The sequence below is a fragment of the Malania oleifera genome, chromosome 9 (assembly GCF_029873635.1).
Source record: "Malania oleifera isolate guangnan ecotype guangnan chromosome 9, ASM2987363v1, whole genome shotgun sequence".
Classification (NCBI taxonomy): Eukaryota; Viridiplantae; Streptophyta; class Magnoliopsida; order Santalales; family Ximeniaceae; genus Malania; species Malania oleifera.
Genome location: NC_080425.1, coordinates 81,187,019 through 81,200,424, shown reverse-complemented (window position 1 = coordinate 81,200,424; position 13,406 = coordinate 81,187,019). Strand labels below are relative to the sequence as shown.

Genomic DNA, 13,406 nt, shown 5'->3' with positions numbered 1-13,406 from the left:
AGTAAATTTATTTTCAGAAAAGCATATGTTACATTTGAATATTATGGATGAAATGTACGTTTGGGAAATATTGTTATTATGTTGAAATATATATATATATATATATATATATATATATATATATATATATATATATATATGAGAGGTTAGAGAATTACGATTTTAGAATAAGAAGTATGATTTTATACAGTGCATGTGTGGCATAAATATTATTTTACGTGAAACGTATTATGATATGAAAGATTTTATGAGTAAAGTACGTTTTCAGGTATTATGAAAAGATATGTTATGTTATGATGATTTTGACAAATACATGATAATTGATTTATTTTCAGAATGTATATGCCTGAAATGATTCCGATGCAAGGCCATGTAATTATGTTATGTTCGGCACGAGGCCGTAATTATGTTATGTTCGGCATGAGGCTGTAATTATGTTATGTTCGGCATGAGGCCGTAATTACGATATGTTCAGCACGAGGCCGTAATGATGTTATATATGATCATGTATTATATGTTATCAGAACCTAAATGTTAGTTTAGTTCAGTTTAGGGGCTCGGTACCGTAGTTTATAGATTAGATGTTTATGATCAGATTAGTGCTAACCACCCCATGAGGGGGTGGGAGATGGATAGTTGATGTGGCTTTCAGAAGAGTGTGAACGTCCACTTGCCAGTCCGGACCAGGGTGTGGTAGGCTTATTGTACTTACAGACATATTTGATTCGGCAGTGGTCGATCAGCCATTGTCAGGTCCTGCCTTCGGAATGTACAACCCATTATGGGGGGTAATACATGACATTGGCTAGCTATTCATCCTGGGTATATTTTCAGTTTTACAGTTATAACAGATGCTTTATATACGTTATGAGCTATTAGGAAATATGAAAATGTATGATTATTCAGTATGATATGATGAATTTTTTCCGATTTATGAAATGCACTGTATATGTATAATTGTACTAAATATTCATGTTGCCACACAACTATATTTAGTTTATTTTCCCTTACTGAAATGTGTCTCACCCCTAACATTAATTAATTTTTCAAGAGACCCTGAGTGACCGGCAGGTTGTGGCCACCGTTGAGTCAGCAATATTACCCCGTTAGGAGGGTAAGATTTTGTACTAGAATCAGGAGTATTTTGTGTTTGATCCTAGAGCTATTTTGATATTTTGGAGGATGTATATAAATATAGTATTATGATGTTGTAGTAAACTCTGGTATTATGCTTGATGGATGGATGATTTAAATTTTTATGATTGTTGTTGCTTAGGTTTCTACTGTGATTGATAGGTGTCCTCGTTACCCACGAGTTTGCGTTGACTTTTTCATTGTTTATATTTCATTTTATGTTAAGAAATTTGAGGTCGTTACAATCCTAATCTATTTAAGGAGTCTTACAGAGCACGAAACTCATTTGAGGCTAGTACTTTAGGTACTTGGAGAGAAGAAGTTGTTAAGAAATGAGAATTCTAACTTGAGTAGGTTGCATTTTTGGGACATGTAGTGTCCAAAGAATGAGTATCTGTAGACTCGAGCAAAGTAGAGGCAGTAGTAAACTGGGTGAGACCAAAGAACGTTCATGAGGTCATAAGTTTCTTATGTCTAGCAAGGTACTACCGCCTTGTTATCGAGGGTTTTTGTAGGTATTTAGGTCTGTTGACACAACTTATGAAAAAGAACAGTAAGTTTAACTAGACTTGTGATTGTGAACAGAGTTTTCGAGAGTTGAAGCAACGTCCAGTCATGACCCCAGTGTTGACCGATGGAATGGTAGTTACGTGATTTATAATGACACATCCCGGAAAGGACTCAAGTGTGTTTCGATGCAGCAAGGTAAAGTTATCGCATATGATTCTTGCCAGTTCAAGGAGTACGAGAAGAACTACTTTACGCATGATTTAGAATTGGCAGCAGTGGTGTTTGCACTAAAGATTTGATGGCACTATTTTACGGTGAAAAGTGTGAGATTTTTACTGACCATAAGAATCTCAAATACTTTTTCACCCAGAAGGAGCTGAATATGAGGCAACGCAGATGACTCAAGCGGATTAAGGACTACGACTACACCATTAGTTACCACCCGGGAAAAGCTAATGTGGTGGCCGACGCTCTGAGCTAGAAGTCAATGAGCACATCAGTTTTAGCAGTTGTCATACAACATCAGATTGTGATGGATCTAGAGAGATTAGGTGTAGAGTTGGTGGATGAAGATCCATAGGCATTCATCTCCAGTTTAGTTGTTCAGCCAACCTTGCGAGAGAGAATCAAGACAGCTCAGAAGGAAGATGTGGAGCTCGTAGAGGTTAAGAAAGGAGTGCAAAATGGATTGAACCCGGATTTCAATGTCTCTGCTGATGGGATGTTGAGATTCCATACTTGGATTTGTGTATTGAATGACACCGATATTAAATGAGTCATTCTTAAGAAGACATCATCGCTCTCTCTATACTGTTCATCCAGGAAGTACAAAGATGTATAGAGACTTATGAGAATCGTACTAGTGAAGTAACATAAAACGGGAAATTTCTAGATTTGTGGAACAATGCCTGACATGTCAGCAAGTTAAGACAAAACACCAGAGGCTAGTAGGACCACTACAGCCACTTAACATTCCCAAGTGGAAGTGGGAGCACATCTTGATGGATTTTGTATCGGGGTTACCTACAGCGCTGCATGGGTAGAATGTCATCTGGGTTATGGTTGATCAACTGAAAAAGACTGCACACTTCATTCCTATTAGAGTAAGTTATTTCATGAATAGGCTGGCAGAGTTATATGTGTAGGAGATAGTGCAGCTTCATGGCATCCCTATTTCAATAGTTTCAGACCAAGACCCACCACTTACCTCTTGGTTCTGGAAGGGTTTGCAGGATTCCTTGGGATCGTAGCTCACTTTTAGCACCTCATTTAACTCGCAGACGGATGGACTATCAAAGAGGACCATTCAAACTATTGGCCTAACCAGGCTTTTCAATCTTGTTTTGATGATAACAAATGAAGATGTTTTAACATGTGCTGTTGAGTGACTCTATTTCAAGAATACATAACTCAACACTCATATTTGTCATGCATGGATGCAAGACGGAAATCAAAGCCAAATCAAGTGAAAGCTGCACCCAATATTTAAGCATTAAAAAACAAATGAAAAAGCTTAAAGACCAAAAGGGAATTGAAGCCAAGAGGAACATTAAGAGACTTGAAGATTTAGAACTTAAGAGTCATATTTAGTAAACCTGTTTGTAAGTACTTCATATCAAATGTAATTTAGAAATATGAATCTCTTTAGGGGAAATACATGGACTTAGAGACCTATTTTAAAACCCGGAAAATGTTTTATGAAATACCAAAATAAGAGAGCAAAATTAAATTTGAAAACCAAAAATGAAAAATCAGAAAAAGGACTAGTCAGTCGACTGACCAAAAACACTCTGGGTTTAGTCAGCCAACTGATAGAAAATCTACAGCAAAGTTATCTGCTTAGCCGACTAACTCAATAAACCGAAAGCACCCAGCCGACTGATAGTGCCTAGCCGACTAACCCATTTTGAACTATGTCACACCAGCCGACTGACAATTTCCTGATTTAAATTTCTGAAAGACAAAAAGGTGTCGGCCGCCTATCTAGTCGAATGACCTTATGCAAATATAGTACCCATTCGCTTGGTTAGCCGACGAACTCCACGGGATTTGATTTTTTAAACTCCAACAGGAAAATTTCAAAAATTGGTTTTTCAAATATGACGTTAAACAAAACTTGGTGGACACTCCAAGTCACTCGGGGAATAAGGAAACTAATCCTAAATTGTCTATAAATACTCTTTTAATCCTAAGAATTCAATCACCCAAGCAATTACTCAACACTCTTGCATTCAAACTTACAATATCTCTCAAAACTCTCTATTGCTCACACTAAATTTGGGAGATAACTTCTGAAATCGTTGCTGAATCATCAAACCACAGTTTTTACACTAAGTTTTCTTAATCAACAAACCTTTGGTGATCTTTATATTTGAGCTTCATACTTTCTTTATTATTATTTGATTGAAGTATAATATGTGCTCTTACTTGTACAACTCTACTCTATTTTAAGAGGTTCTTTGTACTCAGATCATAGTAGCCTTCTCATTATATTATTGATGGTTCAAAGTAGATTTGGATCGTTGTACCAAGCGGGGATTGATCACTTGTAGAGGTTTCTCTTCTTGAAAAAGAAAGAATATTGTAAAAGGCTTGGTCTGCCCAGAAAGGAGCATACTTAGTGGAATCCTTTAGTGGAATTGACCAAAGGCAAGGATGTAGGCTGGGGATAAGCTGAACCTCATAAATCTCGGTGTTCTTCTCATCCTTACTCTTTTTATTTTCTGCACCATATATTCATGTGTATGCTAAGTGCAGGTTGCAGGGCTTAAAATCAAAATTCAAAGTAGACTTTTGAATTTAGAAAATATGTTTTAATTAACCGTTTGCAAAAACCCACAAGGGAGTACGTTGGTTAATTTTCAAAAATATTGATTAAGAGAAGCACAATAAAATTCCATTCAAAGCAAGGTTTGCAAACAACTACGAGGCTGATTACACGCTTACACTGCGTAAATAGGCATTTTCATCCGAGCATTAAGGCTTATATTTTTAATTAAATGCCTAATTACTCTCAATATGTTAACAAGGTGTCCTATTTATAATATTTGGGTTTTATTAAGTAATTTATGAATTTTTGGCATTTTTTTATTTCAGGAAAATTCTCGGAAGCCAAAACCAACATTAATTCGTAATTCACGCATAACTTTCCCATCTGAGCTCCGATCGAGACGATTCAAATTTCTAGAGAAAGAAGAGAAGATTATCTAACACTTTCATGTTTTCATATTTAAGAGAAACACGCTCCAAGAGAGTCACAATGTGTAACGACCCCGACCCGCCACGTGGGCCCGAAGTGCTACTTTAGTTACGTCAGTGTACCTAAAACCTTATTCATCAAATATAAAACACATATACGCAGCGAAAATAAAATATAAAATCCTCAAATTATATTACCAGGGTTCTAACTATCTTTATACACAAATATAAGTGAAGGTTTATCAATAAATAAATGGAGGTGCCACCCTTCTTTGAAAAACAAAAAAAAATGTGCCGCCCTCCTGTAGCTTAAAAAAAAAAAAAACAGTTCTTTTATAACTATTGCAATAAGCTTTCTAGTGCATTACCACTTGAGACTCGGTATGGACCTGAAAAAGTGTAAGAGAAAGGAGAGGGAAAAATCAACAAATGATCTTGAGAATCCCTTTACCTCCACACTTTCTAGCTTTCTTCACCACTTCAATTTCCTACCGTCTCATACTTCTCTTTAAACCCCCTTTTAGTAGGAATTGGTCATCAGGTGATCCTATATTATGCCTAATCTCAATCCAAACACAATTATAATTTGCTTCCCCTATAAAAGTACAATCAAATTAATACAAATCACAAACAAAAAAGTCCTCGGAGAGCACAATAGCCTCAAGTTTAAACAATTATAAATGAATTTATGAAGAATGAGTTGACAAGCCATGATGTACACTAAAACAAGAAGTTTCCAATTGACTGCATGATGAAATGGAAATGAAAATGAGAATATATAATATATAAGTAGGAGATACGCATAGCTCATTCCTCTCCTTGCATCTTCATTCCCATTCTCGCCTTTATATAAACCACAATCTATGCCTTTTGCGGTAATACTTCTACTACCTCGCTGTGGGACTCATTACAGAATCCATATTTGGCCGGATCACACCCCTTGAATTTATTGATCCAGCCTCATGTCACTCCCTAGACCATGCTCTCTACAATGCCAAACACTCCTTCAATTCCTTCACTACATCACTCATGGTTGGCCTTTTGGCGGGAGCTGGAGATACACAAGTCATTGCTAATTCCACAGCCTTCCAAACAGAATTAATGTTGAATTCTCCTGGCAACCTTGGATCAACAATGTTTCTTACATCCCCATTTTCAAGCAAGGGCCGGACCCATTGGATTATGTGAGTCCTTTCAGCATCTTTTCCGATCGCAGGTCGGCTTGTGATTATCTCCAAGAGAACAACTCCAAAACTATAGACATCACTTTTCTCGTTCAGCCAGTTTGTCATACGGTACCTGCAAACCAAAAGATGTAACTCAATCCATTCATCTTGAAAGCCTATGCCTCATCGATTGTTCTGCTTTGAGATTGTGAACTATTGTTCTAGAATTTTTGTTTCAGTTCTCTGTCTATGCCAATGAGCTGATAAAAGCTTATGCTAAATATGTTTTGGTTCTCTTAGAAATAAAAAACAGACAACTAATGATATGGCATAGGACCAAGTATACATTTACATTCATTCTTTCCTTTTAATTTAATCAGTATTATTTCACGTTCTTAGCTCCAGGAAATTTTGAATTTTGAATGCTGACAGTATATCAAAAGTTGAGTGTGTCAGTGTGTAAAATATATGTATCTCTGTAGGAATGTTAGTATGCATGTATGTATGTATCTACAAAAAAGTTCTTACTCAGGGTCAAGGTAGCCAAGGGTACCAACAACTCTTGTTGAGACATGAGTGTCTCCTTCAGTCAGGAAAGCTCTGGACAGCCCAAAATCAGCTATCTTTGCCTGGAATTCTTTGTTCAGTAAGAAGTTCGAAGACTTCACGTCTCTGTGGACTATTATAGGTTTACAACCATTGTGCAAATACTCCAATCCTAAAATTCAATTTGACAGATACTGATTAGAAGTGGAGAAAAGAAACCAAGAAAGAAAGAAGAAAATAAAGAAAGCAGAACAAATAATGAAGTTATGAAAGAAAGGAGCAATTTATCATCATGCTGACCCTGTGCTGCATCAATCGCTATCCGTAGTCTTTCTTCCCAGCTAAAGGCATTTACATTTGTGTCTGCATCCACAATATAAGTACACAAATAATTTTGTTTACTTTTTAACTTCGAGTGAATGAATCTTGTTTGTTTCGTAACACAAGAAAGTTGCTGAATGATGCTAAAAAACGTTGTAGAATTATCTAGAAAAAATAAAACATCATGAGTGAAAACTAATGAAACGTAAATGCTTCTCTAGTTAAAATTTTGAAATGTAAACAGCACCTGCCAGATAATCTCCTAAGTTCCCATTAGCCATGTACTCATAAATAAGCCCCAAGTTTGTGCGGTCATTGCAGTATCCAACAAGAGAAGTCAAGTTTCTATGATGAACTCTCATAAGAAGTTCTGCCTGTAATTAAAAGCCAGAAGCTCATTCAACCTAAATGATTCCAGAGTTTATATCGGCAAATACACACACATCAGTAGCATAAGAGAAACCATATTAATGACACAGATCCATTAATGCATTCTTAGGCATCTCCAGATTGCTAAACAACATAGAGGAAAAGGAAAGAAAAATGATTCTAGAAATTATCTTAAATGGAAAAACTGGCACTAAATTGTCATCACAGGAGTTAACTAAACTACCTCATTTCGAAACTCGTCATAACCTTGAGCTGAAGATAGAGAAAGCATCTTCACAGCTACTTGAGAGTTGTCTAAGTAACCATGGTAAACTTTTCCAAATCCACCTCTCCCTATAACCCTCTCAAAGTTGTTGGTAATAGAAAGTACTTCTGAGTATGTGAACTGTCGTTTCTTCGCCTCCAGTGGCCCATATTTTTTAGGGGATTCAGTTTCCACCCTCCCCATCTTCCTGCCTGATTATATCAACACAAGTCCAATAAGAATTTCTATTTGATAAAGCATTTTGCTTAATATGATATTTTGCATCTTGTGCAATCCATGGTTTTCAGGATACCTTCTTCTATCCTTTTAAGGAACCAAAAGATGGCCAATGCACCTAAGATGATGAGCAATGCAGCAACTGATGCTACAACTGGAACAAAAAATGTGTTGTTGTCATTGTTCTTATTGTTGTTGTTGTTGTTGGTGGTGGTGGTGATGGTGGTGGTGTTGCACGATAGTGACGAACATAGATTTGCATCCACACTGACATCAGTAGACGAGAACAAATGTGAAACAGTATATCAACTATGGAGAACGGAATTCCTGCTGGTTTAATGGAATTCCTACTGGTTTAGCTAAAGTAGGGATGTTTAACAATCATCTATCAAGCTGATGGGAATTTTTTTTTTTAAAAAAAAAAAACAGTAATATCCATCATGAAACGTGACCATAACACTCCTCAAACCTCAGTGACAGTGATCCATTCCTTGATTTTTGAATGAGTTCAGCAGGAATAGAACCCGTGAAATTGTTTCCTGCCAAATTTCTGTAATGCAGAGAAAATAGGATCTTATACAACTTATCAAGAGTTTTTCCACAATATTAAAGATCCGAATGTAACTTACAGGACCCTCAGGAGTGTCAATTGAGATAGGAAAGCAGGCACTGACCCGGTTAAACTATTATTTGATAAATCCCTGAAATATGCAAATTACATTGTTCAATATCAGTTGTAATAACCATGTTGCCATCTACATTTCAAACAAGAGGCTCTGGTCCATCGTTAACAAGTTACCATCTACTTGGTTCATACGAAGTTAAAACACTTACAAAAACTGGATCATCGTGAGATTGGAAATGTAGGGAGCTATCAGCCCCCTCAAACCACTTGAAGACAAGTTCCTGTTTGCAAGTCAAATAGTTTATAAAGATCAGATTTAAATCAATTGACAAAATGTTAGTCTTCTTCTTTGAAGTGCTGAACTCACAAGGATGTGACCCTGGGAGGGTTGTAACCATCATAAGTGCAGTTAAGACCGTCCCACAAGTAAGCTTTTGGGACACATGGATCTCCTTGCCAGTTTTTCTTTACTCCATACATTGACTAATTCACAACAGCATCAACTAGTATTTGCAGCCAAACAATATACATAAAAAGCATATATATTGAGAGAGAGAGAGAGAGAGAGAGAGAGAGAGAGAGAGAGAGAGAGAGAGAGAGAGAGAGAGAGAGAATTTGTAAAGTTCAGGTAGATTGAAATGGAACACTCATACCCAGAAAGGAAATGGAGCAATGCACTAATGGTAGAAAGTAGATGCTGATTAAGAACTTACCTTCATCTTGTACTGTCTCTGATTGAAAAAGCTGTTTTGCCCTATAAATCTCAAAGGCATTGATAATAGGCGGAAGGGTTGAATTAGCAGTTTGATTAAATGTAATGCTGTAATCTGTTCCAGTCTCTGCTGACGTGCTATATATGGTGGTTGTGTACAAGTAGTTTGGAACAAAAGGTCCATACCAAAAGTTCCCATTCAGATAGAGATTGAATTCTCTGGACTGGTTTGGTTTGAGTTCTTGGATTTCCGAGAAGTACATGTAAAAATAAATTTGAAAATAAGGATCATCAGGCACCCAATATAATCTGAAGGATTTGCTGTTATTTAGAGATGTGAAGGCCGTCTGCATGACCTTTACAGGTGGCCGAAACATGGTGCGACTCTTAGTGTCTATTTTCATCTGGGTGCTTAGCTTTCCCCAGCTAGCTGAATTAACAGGTGGAGACCAAATGCGATCATATATATCATCTTTGTACCTAAGTAGCATATTCACACCCAAGTGATTCAGATTTTCTCTTTCAACCAAAACAGCAACGTAACATTCTTTCTAGTTTCTTCCAAAAAAAACATTAACACAAGTGGCCTACCTGACAAATTCCTTGGTTGATGAACCAAAATCCAAGCGCAAAATGTTTACTAATGATCCAGACTCAGCTGTGTACATGGAGTTGTTCAAAAGCCTTAGCTCCAATGCTGATATAAAAGGTGTTCCAAGGCCAGTATCCGCAAGACAAACATATATACTATCGGATGTGAGTGCATGCATAATCTCTTTGTTTACTATAGTTGAAGCATTTTCCAATTTCACTGAATCCCACACATTAACCCCAAGGTGCAAGTCGAACTCGGGGAGTTGACCTTTGGAGTCATAATTTCCTTACATGAACCTTGCTCTGATAAAATATTTATTGCCTTTGCCTCGCGGAGGATTGAGTTTGTAACAATTTTTGGTTCCTTGTGGGAAGCTCCTTACATTCAAGAATTGCTGCTCAGTGCTGTTAGTCTGAAATGCTGGTGATATGCTTTTAGCAATACCAGTATCTGTGAAGCTTGCATCTGAAATGTAGTTTATGCCAGTTTTAGCATCGACGTAGCCTGCATTTTCTGATATCCCACAATCTGTGCTTAGGAAGCCTAACAGAAAAGCAACAGAGGCATACACAGATAAGGTTGTAGCTCTATACTTTGCCAACAAATATATCATCAATGTTCAAAGATTAAGTGTGTCAAATTAACCTGGTTGATCCTGGGCATGAACCAGTGAGAGAGCAAAACCGCCAAGCAATGCTAGAAGGAAACCCATTAAAATCCCCACCATGCTTTTGGGATTTTCTTTCTCAGAAAAACAAAGCCTTCGCAAGTTCATCTATACACAAAATCACTGTGATGGCATAAATTATAGCACAACTTAGCCTATTTTAGCTGTAGCCAGCAGTGCAAAAGATAGTCAAAATGTATGAGCAGGTAAGTGCATTGTTTTAAAATACTCCCACCCTTTCTACATAACTCTTAAGTGGAAGCATTTCTATATAAACTGTTGTGTGCAATATAGATACAGTTACACACACACATACTTGGAAACACGAGTACAGGTGAAGATCAAATGTATAAATCTACCAAAACTGGAGGAACAATGCAAATATGAACCTGAAAGTTTTTGTGAAACTGCAGTCAGTATATTTATGCATTTGACAGACTAGAAAATGAGAACCAACATAATTAAATAGATGTATTAATTACTTTAAATTGGTCAATGGGACTGCATGTTCACATCGCAATGGATTGAGAATGTTGAAGGAAAGCAGGGTGTTTAATATTTTAATTACTGGAGACTTTGTCAAAATCTTCTAACTAAAATAGCAGATCTGCGAGTAGCCAAGTACAGGGCAGCTTTCACATATATGTCAGTATTCAACAAGAAGCATGATGTGAAAAGGATTGCTTCCCAGTTTACCAAAATTTCCAAGTGACTACGTTGTTTGACTTTCTGGGTTATATAACAGGATGATCCACTTGCAATTTGCAAATTAACTAGTGCAATTTGCTGCATCTTTAACAAAATGATGATGCATGCTATGATGGCGTAGAGATGGAACCTTTTTCAATTTGTTTAATGTGAAAAAGTTGATCCTTTCATTGTTGAATTCAATGCATTGGTGCTTTTTAATGGGCAGTTTGATATCACAGTTAAAAAAGAAAAAAGAAAAATAGAGAACAAAAATCAGAAACGAAAACAAACAGTTAGAAACAGAAATTAAAAATTATAAACCAACAAATGTTTGGTTAACATTTTTAAAACTAATATAAATTAAAAACTTAATTAAAAAATTGCTTATTTTTATCTTTAAATCAAATAATTATAAAAATATGATTAAAAAATAAAATTACAAATAAAACACATTAAAAAATTACTATAATAGAAGTAAAATTTATTACAATTATTTTGTTTAATTGTTTCACTTTTAAAAATTTACTTTACAATAAAAATTTGTTGGACATGACAATTTTAAAATTGTAAAAGTATTTTGTAATTAGCTTTATTATTATTATTTTTGAAATTTATGTATATTTTTATTTTAATTATATTTAAATTCATATGATTATTTAATTTTAATTTTAATTTAAAATGCATAAAATGAATAATTTAACCCAAAAAAACTTTCTAAATATTAAAATTTCTAACAATAGGTTATCAAAACAACTTAAAACCATAAAATCTAATTTTTCAGGATATATTTTTTATTTTTTTACAAATAGCAGCAACAGAAACAGAAAACTTAACAATAGAAACAAACTTGTTTTTATAATTTTTTTTTTATTTTGAAAAATATAAATAAAAAATAGAAAACAACAATAATACCAAATAAGCCCTTAAACGATTTGCTTCATTTGAAAGGACTGTAACACGGTTTAAACATTTTTTTTTTAAAAAAAGAAATTGAAAAAAGAGGACCGCACCTCCTATCTTTATTAGAAAACTCACTTATGATGGAGGAATACCGTGGTTCGAACCTTGAGACTTAGGGACAACAAAATCAAATTCTAAGATTCTAAAATTAACTTAACAAACAAAATTTCGGAAGATAGTACAAAGCATCACGCATATGTAAATGATATAATTTACTGCACAGACATGGGATAAGAACCGTTCTTTTTAGCTATTTCCCGGACTAAAGAAAAAAAAAAAAAATCATATTTTAGGATCTTACAAACCTGTCAGAGATGCCCCAAAAACACACCTAGCGAAGTCAATTAATACAGCTGCAGAAGGGGGCGTACATGAGAAAGTAAAAACTAATTAAATGAACGTCCGGAGAGAGAGAGAGATTGTTAAAGTGCACATGAAAGTTATAAATTAGCCATAAAAATGCACATGAAAGTTAAAAATAGCTATACTTTTGGAATCAGATTTTCACCTATTACAAATTAAATCTTACAAAAGTGTGCTTTCTGGGCAATACTATTTCATTCCCAAAATGGTATATACTATTGAAATATGTGTTCATACTGAAAAATTTCTGCTACACTGCCAAAATGCATCCCCTTGGGTAAAAACCCATGACAAGTTCCCTGCTTTTAAAATGAGTTTATGTAAAATATCAAGTTCAAAATGCAAGAATGTATGATCATTAAAAGTAAAAATTTTATATTTTTCTTTATTTAAACTTATATGCATATTTTTTAACGAAAAAAAGAGGAAGTAGTTTCAATGAGAGAGAGAGAGAGAGAGAGAGAGAGAGAGAGAGAGAGAGAGAGAGTGTGTACAGAGAAACCTAAGCAAAGAAAACAAAAGTCAAGGCTTCTGCAAGTCAGTGAATGAAACAGTGAATCTGCAAGTTGCAAACAGCTGCACCATTAGCTTCCACTGAGCTGTCTGCACTCTCTATGGACTGTTTCTGCTTATCTTTGCTTCAAGCTGTTATATTCTCTTGAATTTCTATTTACAACCAAAATAACAGCAAAAAGAGTTCAGTAACTAGGCAAAATGCCTGAAGTTGGATATATGCTTAAATAATTTACAAAGAGATGTACTAGTGTTATACAAGGGTGACAGATTGCCTTCAATAGTAATTAGCAATTTGTGTAACACAAGGTTATTTTTGCATAGTGTTTCTTCAAAAGGAAACCCTGTTTATAGAGCTATCTCTGCTTGTAAAGCAGAAAGCTCATCTTCCTCTGGTGTGGTCTTCTGTCCAGCCGGACAGGTCGTCTGCCCACTAAATGGAACATGAACTGGAGCAGCAGGGGCAGTAGAAGCTGGCTGAAGAAGCTGTTCCTCTAACTTAGCTCCTTCGAGTTCCTCAAGCTCTGCTTCCAAT

General features: G+C 35.5%; 1 pseudogene; it reads right to left on the bottom strand.

Moving 5' to 3' along the window:
• Positions 1-5,828: 5,828 nt before the first annotated feature.
• LOC131163531 (putative leucine-rich repeat receptor-like serine/threonine-protein kinase At2g19230) lies at positions 5,829-10,453 on the bottom strand (annotated as a pseudogene).
• Between the last annotated feature and the right edge of the window lie 2,953 nt (positions 10,454-13,406).